The following is a 12,907-nucleotide window of genomic DNA, read 5'->3' as shown; positions in this document are numbered from 1 at the left end:
TTTATGAATATACGTTACAATAATGTTTTGTAGTTTTATTTCTTAGGAAACTTATAACAAATAAAAGCAATTAAAAAAATATTAAAACAGCGTTAATAAGTTATCAAACATTACTTTTAACGTAAATTTTTGGCCTTAATGTGAGTAATTCGTGAACACAGAACGATAAAATTATTTCTGCATGCTAAAGAACTATTTCTTTTGTTATTAAACCTTGTGTTTACGGTATTTTTCTTATTTATATCAATGGGTAAAACATTCTCAAACTTAATGCTATTGCATAAGGTTAAAATTTAACGATATTGTTTAATTAAATATCCATGTTACCCATTACTTTTCATCCAATAGCATACCTTTCCCAACATCTTGGTTCTTTTGTTATAATTATTTCCACTTTCCTTCAAACTTTCTCTGCAGAGATGTTTGGATTGTAGATGGTGATTTCTACTGAAACATTCGCGCTTATATAGTGATGATAATATGGGTCGATCAGTAGATTAGGAGCTCCACCCTTGCTTGGTATGCTTGACACATTTTTTATCAGCTCACGTGAATTGTTGCTAGAGGAAGAGTTATCGATGATGTAATTTTTACATCATACGAGAATGTCTGTTCATTTCTGGAGCACACATTAGCTTACAAAGGTCTAAAATATCTATTTCATATTCAAATTCTTTTGTTACACATAAAGCATCTTTTACATTAATGATCCCACTAAATGTCACTATTCATATTTATCATAGTGGATTTAATGCTTAATTATTCTACCTCGAAATACCGGAAGAATGTATCTCTATTTTTGTGTTGTTATTTATAATTGATATAAGGAAGTTAGTTAAAGTAAATCTATAATACTTAGAAATGAGGGTATTAAATAAATTTGTTAATTAAAACTAAGATTATTACAATAACTCTACTTCTACTTGGGAGAAATAAATAATTGAATTCAGTTGTTTCTTACAACAATATAAAGGCACATGTGGATTTGTATCAGTTTTAGTTCGTACTTTACAGAAAGCCTACCATAGAGAAAAAACAATTTTGGAGAGAATACGTAACGGCTTTTACTTATTTCTCATATTTAGATTTAATACTTCACTGGCAGTTCCAGAACAGATTTTAAACTTGACCGCGTACAGGTAAGTACGAGTTTTGTCCCTTCTCCTACCTCCCTGGCAATGTGTACCTTAGTATCCTAGTTGTTAACGTACTTGAATTCATGATAATTGATCTGTACTTTGGAATCGTGGGTCCGCTGTAAAAATGTGGTCAAATTCCACTGTTCGGTAAGAAAAAAGTATCCGAAGAGTTGGCGGAAGGTGTTGTTTGCTAGCTGCCTTCTATCTAATCTTTTACTTCAAAATTAGGGACGACTATGGGCAAGTTAGTCCTTTGTAGCTTTTCGTGAAATACTGAAACTTGTTTGTTTGTTTTAGTGACAAACTAGACAATAGGCTAGACACTTCCTTTCTACCTGATTCACTGGGAGGAGGGGAAGAGGTACTAAAACACACAAACGAACTCACGATTATTTAACTTTCCTGAAATGAATAATATATATAGACTATAGTGGCCAAATTTTTAATACGCATAAAAGTTGACAGAAGCAACTTTACTATAGTATTACTGTACACATATTCAGTTCATGTTTGATTTACATGACTTAAACAAATAAATGCATGTAGATAAACAGCTATGACTTGATTATAATTACTTACTTTTACCCCTGAGTGTTAATAACGATAATCAGTGGGGGTGTAATAAGTGAAACACGCTATTTTAGCAATTATTCATAGATGTGACCAATTATAGTTTTATTGATAAGAACTTGTCCTTATGTTTCATTTCTTAGGTAACTCATGTCACATAGCAAAAACATTCACACCTTCTTAATAGATTATATAAACTCACAGTAAGTCTAAGGGTTTGTACTTTAATTAACAATGACTTTCCTTGGATAAAAAAGAAGATGGAAAAATATAGTAAAATTTAGTAAACCAGCTTTTTATGCAATGAAACTGCAAATAAACTCCAGTCCATTGTGAGTTTGATCAAGAATATTAAGCCTATTAAGCCCATATCATTTTGAATTTTTTGAAAAATAAATGTATCAGATATGTAGGTTGTTTTTAATAATATCATCTTTATAGTATTACATTAAGGTTCGTTAATCCATTTTGTTATTGATAATGTATATTTAAAGCTTCAGTTTTAACAAGTGTTATGCTTAACGTTTCTCAAAATGAAAAATATAATCACACAATTAGCATGTCTAGCATCTGATGTTCAAGTCTTGCACCTTATGTTTATGACTGCAGACTTCCAGTTAGCTTGTGAAAGGATTTGGCTCTGGCAAACTTTGTTTTGCTTTGATCACAAAACTCGAAAAACAACAGATGCAATATATAATATATCCTGTGCAAGACATTCAAAACAATTGTTACAATAATTTGTGTGGCTAAAGAAGTGAAAGTATATGCGAACTCACTTGAAAATAGAATAACCTTTTTGTTTGTTAAACCTAAAATGTTTAGGACATTTGCTACAAATCGACGAATATATACTTATTTTACAAACAGGAATCAACTGTTCTCAAACACAAGGGATTGGTATAAGAAAAGTATTGATGAAATTATTCAATATAAATATTTATATATACTATTCTAAAATACACTCGCTTTGATGCGGAGATCAAAGATATCTTCACGATTCACAGAAGTTCTAGTGTAGCGACAGAGTTTCTCCATTATCTTCAATTATTTCTATAACGTGGCCAAGTGGTTAGCGTGTGAGTCTGTGGTACACAGTTTCATGTTCGCATTGTGTCACTGTGAGAAAAGGTAAAAAGAAAAAATTACACTCTGCAGTTTGGGGCTATGGGTGTGTTATAAGAATGGCGGTTAAATCCAATTGTTCGGTTAGAAAAGCCCACGAGTTGGCGGTAGGTGGTGTTGAATAGTTGCCTAATTTTTTTTTAATGTATCCAATCAAAATTTCAACGATTAGCGTAAGTGTCTCTCGAGTAGCTTTTTGCAACAAAACAAACAAACAAAAATTCTATAGTTACCCAAAGGGGTCAGCACCTGAAACAAATCCTCATTAGGACACACACTTGTGGTGCTTGAGCTCATTTACCAAGTTTGATCTCGCTAATTTATCAGTGGAGGTATAAATACCTTCACCACAGGAGTACCGGACCATCAAAATGCCTATCAGAACACTCGCCCGAGGTACCTGAGCACACACACCAAGTTTAGTCCCACTAGCAATGTTTATCTAGATTTCTTTAATTTTTGTGCATGTGTTATTGTGATTTGTATTAAAAGCTGTTTAGATCTTTATTCTTTCAGAAATTCGTAGTTCATGTTGATAAAAGTGTCAATACTAAAGAATCAATGAAATTTAATTAAATTCATTAAACTCTCTTGTTCTATTAAGTATAACAGCACAAAGGGGGTGTTGTGTATAATATCCTGGAAAGCATCGAACCGCCTAAATCAGTACCATACTGCATACAGCGAGACTGTGCTCCCCCCCCCCCCAGTGGCACAACGGTATATCTGCGGACATATACTGCTAGAAACCAGGTTTCGATACCCGTGGTGGACAGAGCACACATAGCCCTTTGTGTAGCTTTGTGCTTAACAACAAACACAGATATATATTTTGTAAGTATTGCACCACTGATTTTACATCTGCAAATTCTAGTTATGCTAAAATGAAAAAAAAATAACTTACGTAAATAACCAAGTGATTTAGAGAACAAATGAAAATCAAAATACATCAAAATTACATTCAAAATTAGCACATTAAGTAAACGCTTCTGTGAGCAGAAAACGGTGGTTTACAAAAGAATCAATTTTTTTGGAAGTTTACAGCTATCCCTGATAATAGTTATCAGGATACGACATTGGAAGTTGGCCCTTAACAATGGGATCAGCTACAGTAACTTTAGGGACAGCTTAAAGGGGCGCATAAGCTGGGGTAGCAACAACCTTTTCCAAAACGAGACGGATAGCAGGAGCAGAAGGGTTGATTTCAACCTAAGGCGGGACTCTCGTTGGCGGTTTCAGTTTCATTTGTTGAAATCTAGGCACAGAATCCACCTTCATCAGCTACGTAATTGAGTTACGGCTAGTGCCACAGGGGTCAGTTAATTTTCTACCGCTTTTTTTACAACTCGTAAAAAAGTAAGTTGTTTAAGTACGTGTTAAAAACCATGAATGAAGAACGAATAGTATTAATAGGTTATTGATTCGTTTCATAAGAAAATTTGCTTACATAAGCAAGGACGGCAGGTATCGACTGAACATCCAATGGCAAGACAATTCAAGAGTTAAAACCTAAAGTTATCCCGTATAACTAAAGAGTTAAACTTAAAGCCTAAAGTTATCTCGAATAACTAACATGCAGTTATTGTCAGTGACGTCTTTTTACAGAGTAAATACAGTTATGAACGTTAACATTTATTATGTCATAACAATAAGTAAAATAAGAAAGAACTGATATGCTGGTGTCAATAAAGAGTTATTATTGTTTAACTTTATCGCCCCTCATTGGCTTAGAGGCAAATCCAGAGATTTGTAATGCTGAAAATAGGTTTTGATACCCGTGTTTGGCACAGCATAGATAGCCCATTGTGTAGCTTTGCGCTTAACAAAAAGCAAACAAACAAAAGTTAACTTTATTAAAACTAGCTGAGCGTATGTGTTAAGGAAACAAATATAGTATAAAGGTTAACTGTTCCTCTCCTTTCTTTAGTTATTAAATCCCTCGTAATTTCATTATATGCCAAATGCATATCTGCTTTGTGAAAATTAATAATCGGGCCATTTAACTGATCACATACTTGTATTTTTAAATTCAAAGTCAAAAGTCTAGAAAAAAGTGGAAAGTGTGTTTTTATCTTTCTTCTCGGGTATAAATCCTAAAACAAAATAGTAATGTACTCCGTCCGATGGTTTCCGGTTACCATACCCAAATTTACGGCAATCGAGCAAGCTAACTGTGGATGATGGATGCCAACACACACATAATGGATCACTTTTATAGTAAAACTATAAAACACTATGTGGTCTAAATTACACCTTTTCTCCATATGACTAACCTCATTTAGTCGATCAAGTTATAATCGATCTCTGTAAAATTATTTTTATCATAATAAAAAAAAACTATATAACTCAGTTTAGGATATTTTAGTGGGGCCTTTTTTTGTGGTCTTTTGATGTTCAATTAGTAAATCTTTAATCTTTTCAATCATTGGCAGGAAATTCATTAACATTATGGAAACACGTTTCTCGTTGACTCTATATGCTAAGTTTGCAAGACGAATTGCTGAAATTTTCAGTTAAATTGGTATTAATGCACTACAATCTAGAAAGCATGTGATACGTTGTTGTAAAATCCTACTCCTCAAGACGAAATGCGCTTAGAATTTATTACTGGAATGTTTACAGTCAATATGGGTCACTACGTCGCCTAGCAACCCCACCCTTCTCAAATACAGTTTTTTAATGTTGGTGTGATTTGATAATGAGTGAAAGTGTATTGTACATGCTGAAAGTGTTAATCCATATAATTAATCTACTATATCTCTTTTCTTTCTAGGCCATGTTATGCAGGGAACCCGTAATGAAATAAAGAAACATTGAAAGTACAGAAGAACTAGTCGAAACTCAAAAAGCAAATTAATATAAAAAAGCGTATTTTTTATTCAAGTAAATAGGCGAGGTTAACAAGCTAAAGAAAATTATCAATGTTGTAAAGAGCAGCTTCAACCAAGTGAATTAGGACAGTTTTATATTTGCTGAGAGCAAATATATGCCCCCATACTAGAAACCGGGTTTTGATACCCGTGGTGGGCAGAGCACGGATAGCCCATTGTGTAACTTTGTGTTTAATTAGAAACAAACAAAAGCAAACATATATATATATATCTAAGTTAAATCACAAGCACGGTGTTTGTTTGTTATTAACCTATACATAAATTATCTGTGTTCCTCCAATAGCGGGCATCGAAACCCGATTTTTAGTATATAAGCTCTCTGACTTACCGCTGAGCCACAGTGGGGCATCACTAACTGTACTTGCGCTTTATGTAAAACATCTTAGATGTTGCTGTTAAATAAAACATTTCCTTTGACATGCTACTATGTGTAACTTGTTTAATATTTATGAAAAGCTAAGATGTAATCCGAGGATTATTTTGTAGAAATATGATATTTTTTCAAGCGAATCCCCTAGACACTACATGTTTTACCATATCGATGAAACTTTGGTCCTGATCAAAATGACACAAGCTTAATGCTCAAGTGTCAGCAACATTATTATTAATTGAATCTAGGAGAAAATTTTTATAAAACTGTTATTGGTCTATATCATAAGAAACTTATTCTAGTAACTTCTCTGCTCACTCTGTTCCTATACGAATGAATAGAAAATCTGAATTAGGAGAAGAAAGATAATAGGGTTATGCCTTATTTAAGTATTTATGTTTCATTCGCGAATACAAAATAATGTTTAAAATTTAAATTATGCGGCACTGTTGTATTCTCAATTATGGTCTGAGTAAGCCTTAATTACTATGAAACCCAAACACCCCAATTCCAAATTTGTATTCATGAAAGCAACGCTTTGAAGAAAGTTTAAACAATTAAATGTATATCATATATTCCAAATCGGGTTTATGGAAATTCTTTGTACATCAATTTGTTCGTATGGTTATTATGTTGTTGGCTGTAGGACCCGAAAGTTCTAAACAGAAATATCGTCAATATTTCATTTAATTTTGCTAATTACTAATGCCATCTCCTATATATTTTACATAAACAAAATAACGATTTCTCTCAATATTTGACCAGTATTCGTCTAATGTGTGCGTCGTCACAGTTAAAAAGGTAAATTTACGCTAAATGATTCAACATTTTTACTTTTTACATTTAATGGGTAACGTTCTAAACTTAATTATATAAAAATAATTTTAATACTGAAATTTACAGTCTTTAATTGACCTGTATAAATTCCTTAAAAATGAGACATAACGTAAGAAAGTGAATAAAAAAAGATATCAATAAAGTTTTAAATATTGTTCGATAATTAATAGGATATATTATTGTCATACAAGTTAGTAACAATATTAACCTTATAAAATAAGGTGTGATCAATATCTAAAGCAATAAATAATTTGGAATTTGTTCACCATTTGTAAAAACAAACTAGAGAGTAATGCCAATTTGCGAAATAAAAATATACTAAATTAAAAATGTTTATCTTAATTAATATAAGTTTTTGTGGCTTGAATAAAATACAGTTCTAAATTCTCAATACAGATAAATATGCCCCTCAATGGCACAGCGGTATGTCTGTGGACTTACAACGCCAGATACCGGGTTTTGATACCCGTGGTGGGCAGATCACAGATAGCTCATTGTGTAGCTTTGTGCTTAATTCCAAACAAACAAACAGATAAATATAACAAAACAAAAATCAGTGTAACTGTTCTACTCTCCAGTGGTCGCAGATGTTAGACTTGATGTTATTAATTTAACATTCTTTTTCTCTACTAAGAGAGGATAACACATAAGATTGTTTTAACTGAACAATGTGATGAACTAACAAACGTAGTGTAAATTAAGATGGAACTCATAGTTAATACACATAACTATAAATAAGAAAGTCCGGTCATTCCCGTTTTTTAATGATATTTACGGAAATGTTAAACAAATCACCTAAAAATACAATTGTGAAGTCAGAAGTAGATAAGGAGATGTTATAATTTACAATCATTCTAAAGGCTGCATTGTTTATTTATTAACTCTACTATATCATTTTGTTTTAAATGTTAATAGATTATGATCTAATTCTAAGGAGAAAGGACAAATGAAGACAACATTATTAGACGCAGGTTTGAAGAAGACGAACAAACTTATTAATATGTGTTCTATAATGTATATGGAATCGTCTCGTAACATTCTAGCTGTTTCTCCAAGTAAAATTCTAAAGATGAGAGGTTCTGCCATTACCAAAGATTATTAATGCGAAGTATCTTAAAACGTATCGCAAAAAAATAAAACTCAGCGAAGTTCAGCTAAGATGGTGTTATTATTGTGTTCAGCTAAGTCATTAGTTGGATTAGCATAAAATACACGCACTCCAATGTAGATTCCAAAGAGGCTTCAATATGACTCCTCGTCGTCGACTTGCTAGAAATATCGATTTAACATCCTTCAAAAATGGAAAATACAACCGCGGATGCTTTGAAACTATTTGTTTCTCTTCGTCCCGCAAGCGAAAAGTAGATTATTGGTTAAGAGAGTGGTAGTTAGGTTTGATTTGAAAATATGATTAGTTGAAGTTTCTAACCACGAACTGAGAGTTAAGAGCCGTTCGAGCTCTCGAGAAGGAGAAGAAAGAGAACAGAAAGCACGTGGCAATTTACCGATTATCCTAATCCATTTTATAGTTACCACAAGGGAGATCCTTACCCAAAAACGTACCATTTAGGACACACCCCTGGCGCCTAAGCACGTGTGGCACATTTTGTTCCACTAACTTATGAACAAGACCTTTAGAATCGAGCTGTAATAAGGTCGAGTAAAGCCACTAGAGGGTATGGGTTTCTTCTCCTTGTCGAACAATGACGTCACGAGTGACAATCTGCTTTTCAGTAATGAACTCAGTCATATGACAAATGGGATAAGTGTTTCTGAAACTACACTATGTTTTAAGTGAATCAGCATGTTAGGTTTTTTTTACGTGTTTATTTTATTTAAAGTTTAAATCGTCACGTACATAACGAAACCAAAGTATGCAATTTCAAGTTTTAAAAATCGAAAAGTCTATAAAAAATGGATTCTCTTTCCATCGTTTTCCGAAAAATGAAATCTAACTCAGATCTTGGGTTTATGTTTTCCGTCGAACAGACAATTTCAATGACTGGAGTTGTTCTATTGATTTCTTTGATATTTATATGAAAGTGAAACGAATGAATCTTTATCGAAAACAGAAACGTAAAAGTGACGCATAGCCATAAAAAGTTTGCTTATTGTCAAACTTTTATTCGATGATATAGCAACTGAAATCGAAAGCGTAGGTATGAGAAGAAAAGTATATAGAAGATAACAGAAGAATACTTGAACTAACCTATATTTTCTTGCTGCCAGACTGATAAACATGAATCTACAACTATTATAAAGAAACTTTGCAAGTATACAAATTGTTCTGAGATTCTGAAATTTGTACTGATATACAAATTTTGAGATTACGTGCTAGACTTAAAACAAAACAAAACTGACTACCAAGGTTTTCAAAAAGAAAACTCCGACTCCAAGCAAAACTTCGTGGTTTGAGGATTAACAACCGAAGGAAAAAAGTATCATCAAATAATCTGACAGAAGCAAAAGAACCTTAAGTGAATGTGAGAGTTTAACACCAGCTCAAATACATTTTTTTAAAGGAAAACAAATTGGTTTGGGGGGAATAGACCTCGATTTTGCTATAAGCATCCGAACTGTTTCGAATAAAGTAGACAGGATGCTTTGTTCCAGGTGCTACACACTGTCTTGTCTTAATACATGAAAAAAACTGGCAAACGTTTTACTTGTACACCAGCATTGATTTCTCACTCACATCGTTTTATGACAAACAAAGTAGCATTAATTTCGAATTTTGAGAAGCTCTGCATACTTTTATTTGATGAAATGAAAGTTGATTCACGTGTTGTATGTGATCCAAGTGAAGACAAGGTGTTTGGACCCTGTGTACAACTTACTTTGGTTATGGTGAGGGGCCTCACTATGAATTGGAACCAGCGAGTCTACTTCCAGCTTGATGACACCTTCGGGAAAAAAAACACTCTTTTGGAGGTGATACAAGAAGTTGAGAAACAGGCTTTCATATTATACTTAGTGTATGTAACTTAAGTGGAAAAAAAATCGCGGTCTGCAAAGTGAGCTTAATGTGTCTCCATAAAATTCCAGCTTCTCTAATCCATCCAACCAAAGTTAGTGTTTCTTTCTCTGACATTCCTTATATGATAAAGCTGTTGAAGAAACTCTCTTTGGATTATCGACTGATTCTGCTTTGTGGCACAGGTATTATAAAGAAACTGGTCTGGTGTTTTAGAAGAGAACCAAGGATAACTTAAAATACAACACAATTTATCTTGGAAACATTTTGCAGTTATGGGTAGCGATAGACAGGACGCTAGTAAGGCACTGAAAATATTTACAAAAGTGCAAAAATATGTAAATAAAAAACTAGTAAGTAGAAATGGGAATACCAAAACTAAGGAAACAAGGTAGGAATGGGCGGCTAACCTTAAAACACTCTGTGGTTTTTGACACAGTGACATTTCATAGTGTATGTGGACATCGCTCTACCCATTCCAATTTCGTGTGCTTTTTCTAACTTAGTAAGCGTTCAGACTAAATGAAAGGTGTATATTGCAAAATTTATCTATTGTAAACTTTGTTTCAGCAACCAAGTACAGATACAGGTACGTAATCAAATTACGTGACTGTAACGAAATGCATGACATCAAAAAGAGGTGTTTGATGTCGGAAGTGAGACAAGAAGCTTCACTAGCCATACTTTGCTTACGGGAGACATTATAGCTATCTGACTGGTGAGGGGTGGGCTAAACGAATAATATCAAAACCGCTGATTTTTGGAAAATCTTAAATTTGTTGAGTATTTATAAAAGATTTGCAACTGATAAGACTCGATTCAAGTCTATAATTGGACCCAAGTTAAATGTAAAAAACGAAGTTGGAATTAGCGGAACGATGGCTCATAGAGTTTTTTGGTACTAAGTCTAGAGAGTAATTGGATTTTAGGACTATTCTTATTGTAGCTTTTCTTAGGGCTACCTCTCTCGACATCTCCTGGCTTTTGCTGATATTTGTGCTATAGCTTTTTTTCTATCTAGCCAAGCAGGAGAGAGATATACCTTTCCAACAACGTAAGTTAGTCAGTCAGTCAGATAGTCAGATTGACAAATTTGTGGGTTTGTAAAATTTTTGTTTTGACTTTACCGACGTTCACAAGTTCTTTTATTGGCTTGTTATAGTATAGTTCGTTTGTACTCAACATTGTGTGTAAAGTGCTTATAAAACTTTGTTTACACGCTGTTTGTAGTGTGCTTGAGATTTTAATTTGTATTGCGCATATTACACAGCTAACCCATTTCTACTACAAGTACTACCGTGCTTATGATGTTACATTTTTAAACCTATCTATTATCACTTTCTTGAATTACTAACATAAATAAAGTTATCGAGCTGATTAACAATCTGTTTTATCAAATTGTATAATGATAATAAGAAACCTGCTAAAAATGCATATGGTATTCGTATAAGAATGTAAAATAAAATATTGAATGGTGCATATCAAGTGATGGAAAATATGCAAGACTTCCTTTTCAGGTCGGTTTTTTAATATCAGTTCATCGTTTGAAAAGAATGTCTAAGTATGTGGAAAAAGAAAAGGGAATATATTATGTCATGACATCTAGAATTAACCAAGATTATCTTGAAAGTATTTTTCAGAAATTCGTGGATTTGAGTAATATCACAACTATCCTCTACCAGTTGATGATAACTGATATTAAAGTATCAGGAACATCATCCGAACGTTTTCGTTCTGATGAAATAGAGGGGTATTTCATGTAAGTAGAAGTGTGTGTGAACAGGCTAGGATGAAAGAAGTACCTGTTCAGTTTAATACTAATTATAATGAAGATGACCTTCAGGTGCTTATGGAAACTATTTCTTGAGCCATGGAACAGGAAACCAATGCAAATACTGAACGCGAAGTAGAAAGTTTAAAATTTGTAGCAGGATATGTTGGTTTTAAAAGTACCAGGAGTACTCTGGGACTAAGCAATCAGGTTAGGCAACATCTTTCTGATCAGTATAATTGGATTACTACCTTGTCGAATTACTACCTTCTTATCTAACGCCTAAATGGTCAGAAGTATAAACTTTTACCTATCTAGTTCAATACTTGTGTTCCTAAAGCACTTGCAATGCTTGGCAACAGTGACGTCAGGTTCATGCTGGAGAGTAGATAGGTTTGGCTTCTGAAATCTTATTAGTGTGTGTATAAAGGTCTTGCTTAAGAGCGGAGCATGAACACTGTTTGAAGCATGGAGTGCCCTGGAATACAAAGGAGAGCCAAACATCCGAAGCCAGATTCGGGTTCAGCTATTCTGAACACCTCTTCCTAGACCCCATCATTCCTGGTTAAACTTACTAGTGCATTTTAGCCCACCATAGCACCTCTTCAAAATGTAACTATAATATATAGGTAAAGAAGCCTCTCAATTGAATCTGAGTTCGTCTGTTAAGTCTTGTTCTGTTAGCTCCGCAATTGTCGGAATAGTTCACAAACAAATATACACCCAACGTGAAGTAATATATAATGCATTTGTGGGCAAGAGAGTTGATTAAATAATTTTTATCTTCTGATATGAAATACTCGGTTAATACTTTCTCTACCAAGAATTCATTTCCATCAAATAAAATCTATAATTACTAAGAAATATAATTCTAGAGATGATGTTTTTTTTCTGTTTTTTTTACTAGATTTTTAACGCAAAGTATATTAAAACCATTAGAAAGAGAACAACGTTCCTTTGTTAAGCCTATTACTATCAGCTAGGTCATTTAAGAGAAATTTGTTACATTTTGAATCCAACAAAGTTCACTAGTTTAAAGTAATCACAAAATATGCGCAAACGTAGGCTGATAAACAAATTTTACGAGAAATTCAAGGCTTACAATGTAGATCAGAAAAAAGTCAATTATTTATTGAAATAAATAAATATCTAAATACATTCTACAAGGTGTTCACCTGTATGTACACATTTACTTTCACAGCTAATTAATTACTTGTGGTTACGTGCATT

This window comes from Limulus polyphemus, unplaced genomic scaffold (genome assembly GCF_000517525.1).
Source record: "Limulus polyphemus unplaced genomic scaffold, Limulus_polyphemus-2.1.2 Scaffold54, whole genome shotgun sequence".
Classification (NCBI taxonomy): domain Eukaryota; kingdom Metazoa; phylum Arthropoda; class Merostomata; order Xiphosura; family Limulidae; genus Limulus; species Limulus polyphemus.
Note: the sequence above shows the minus strand (reverse complement) of the source record.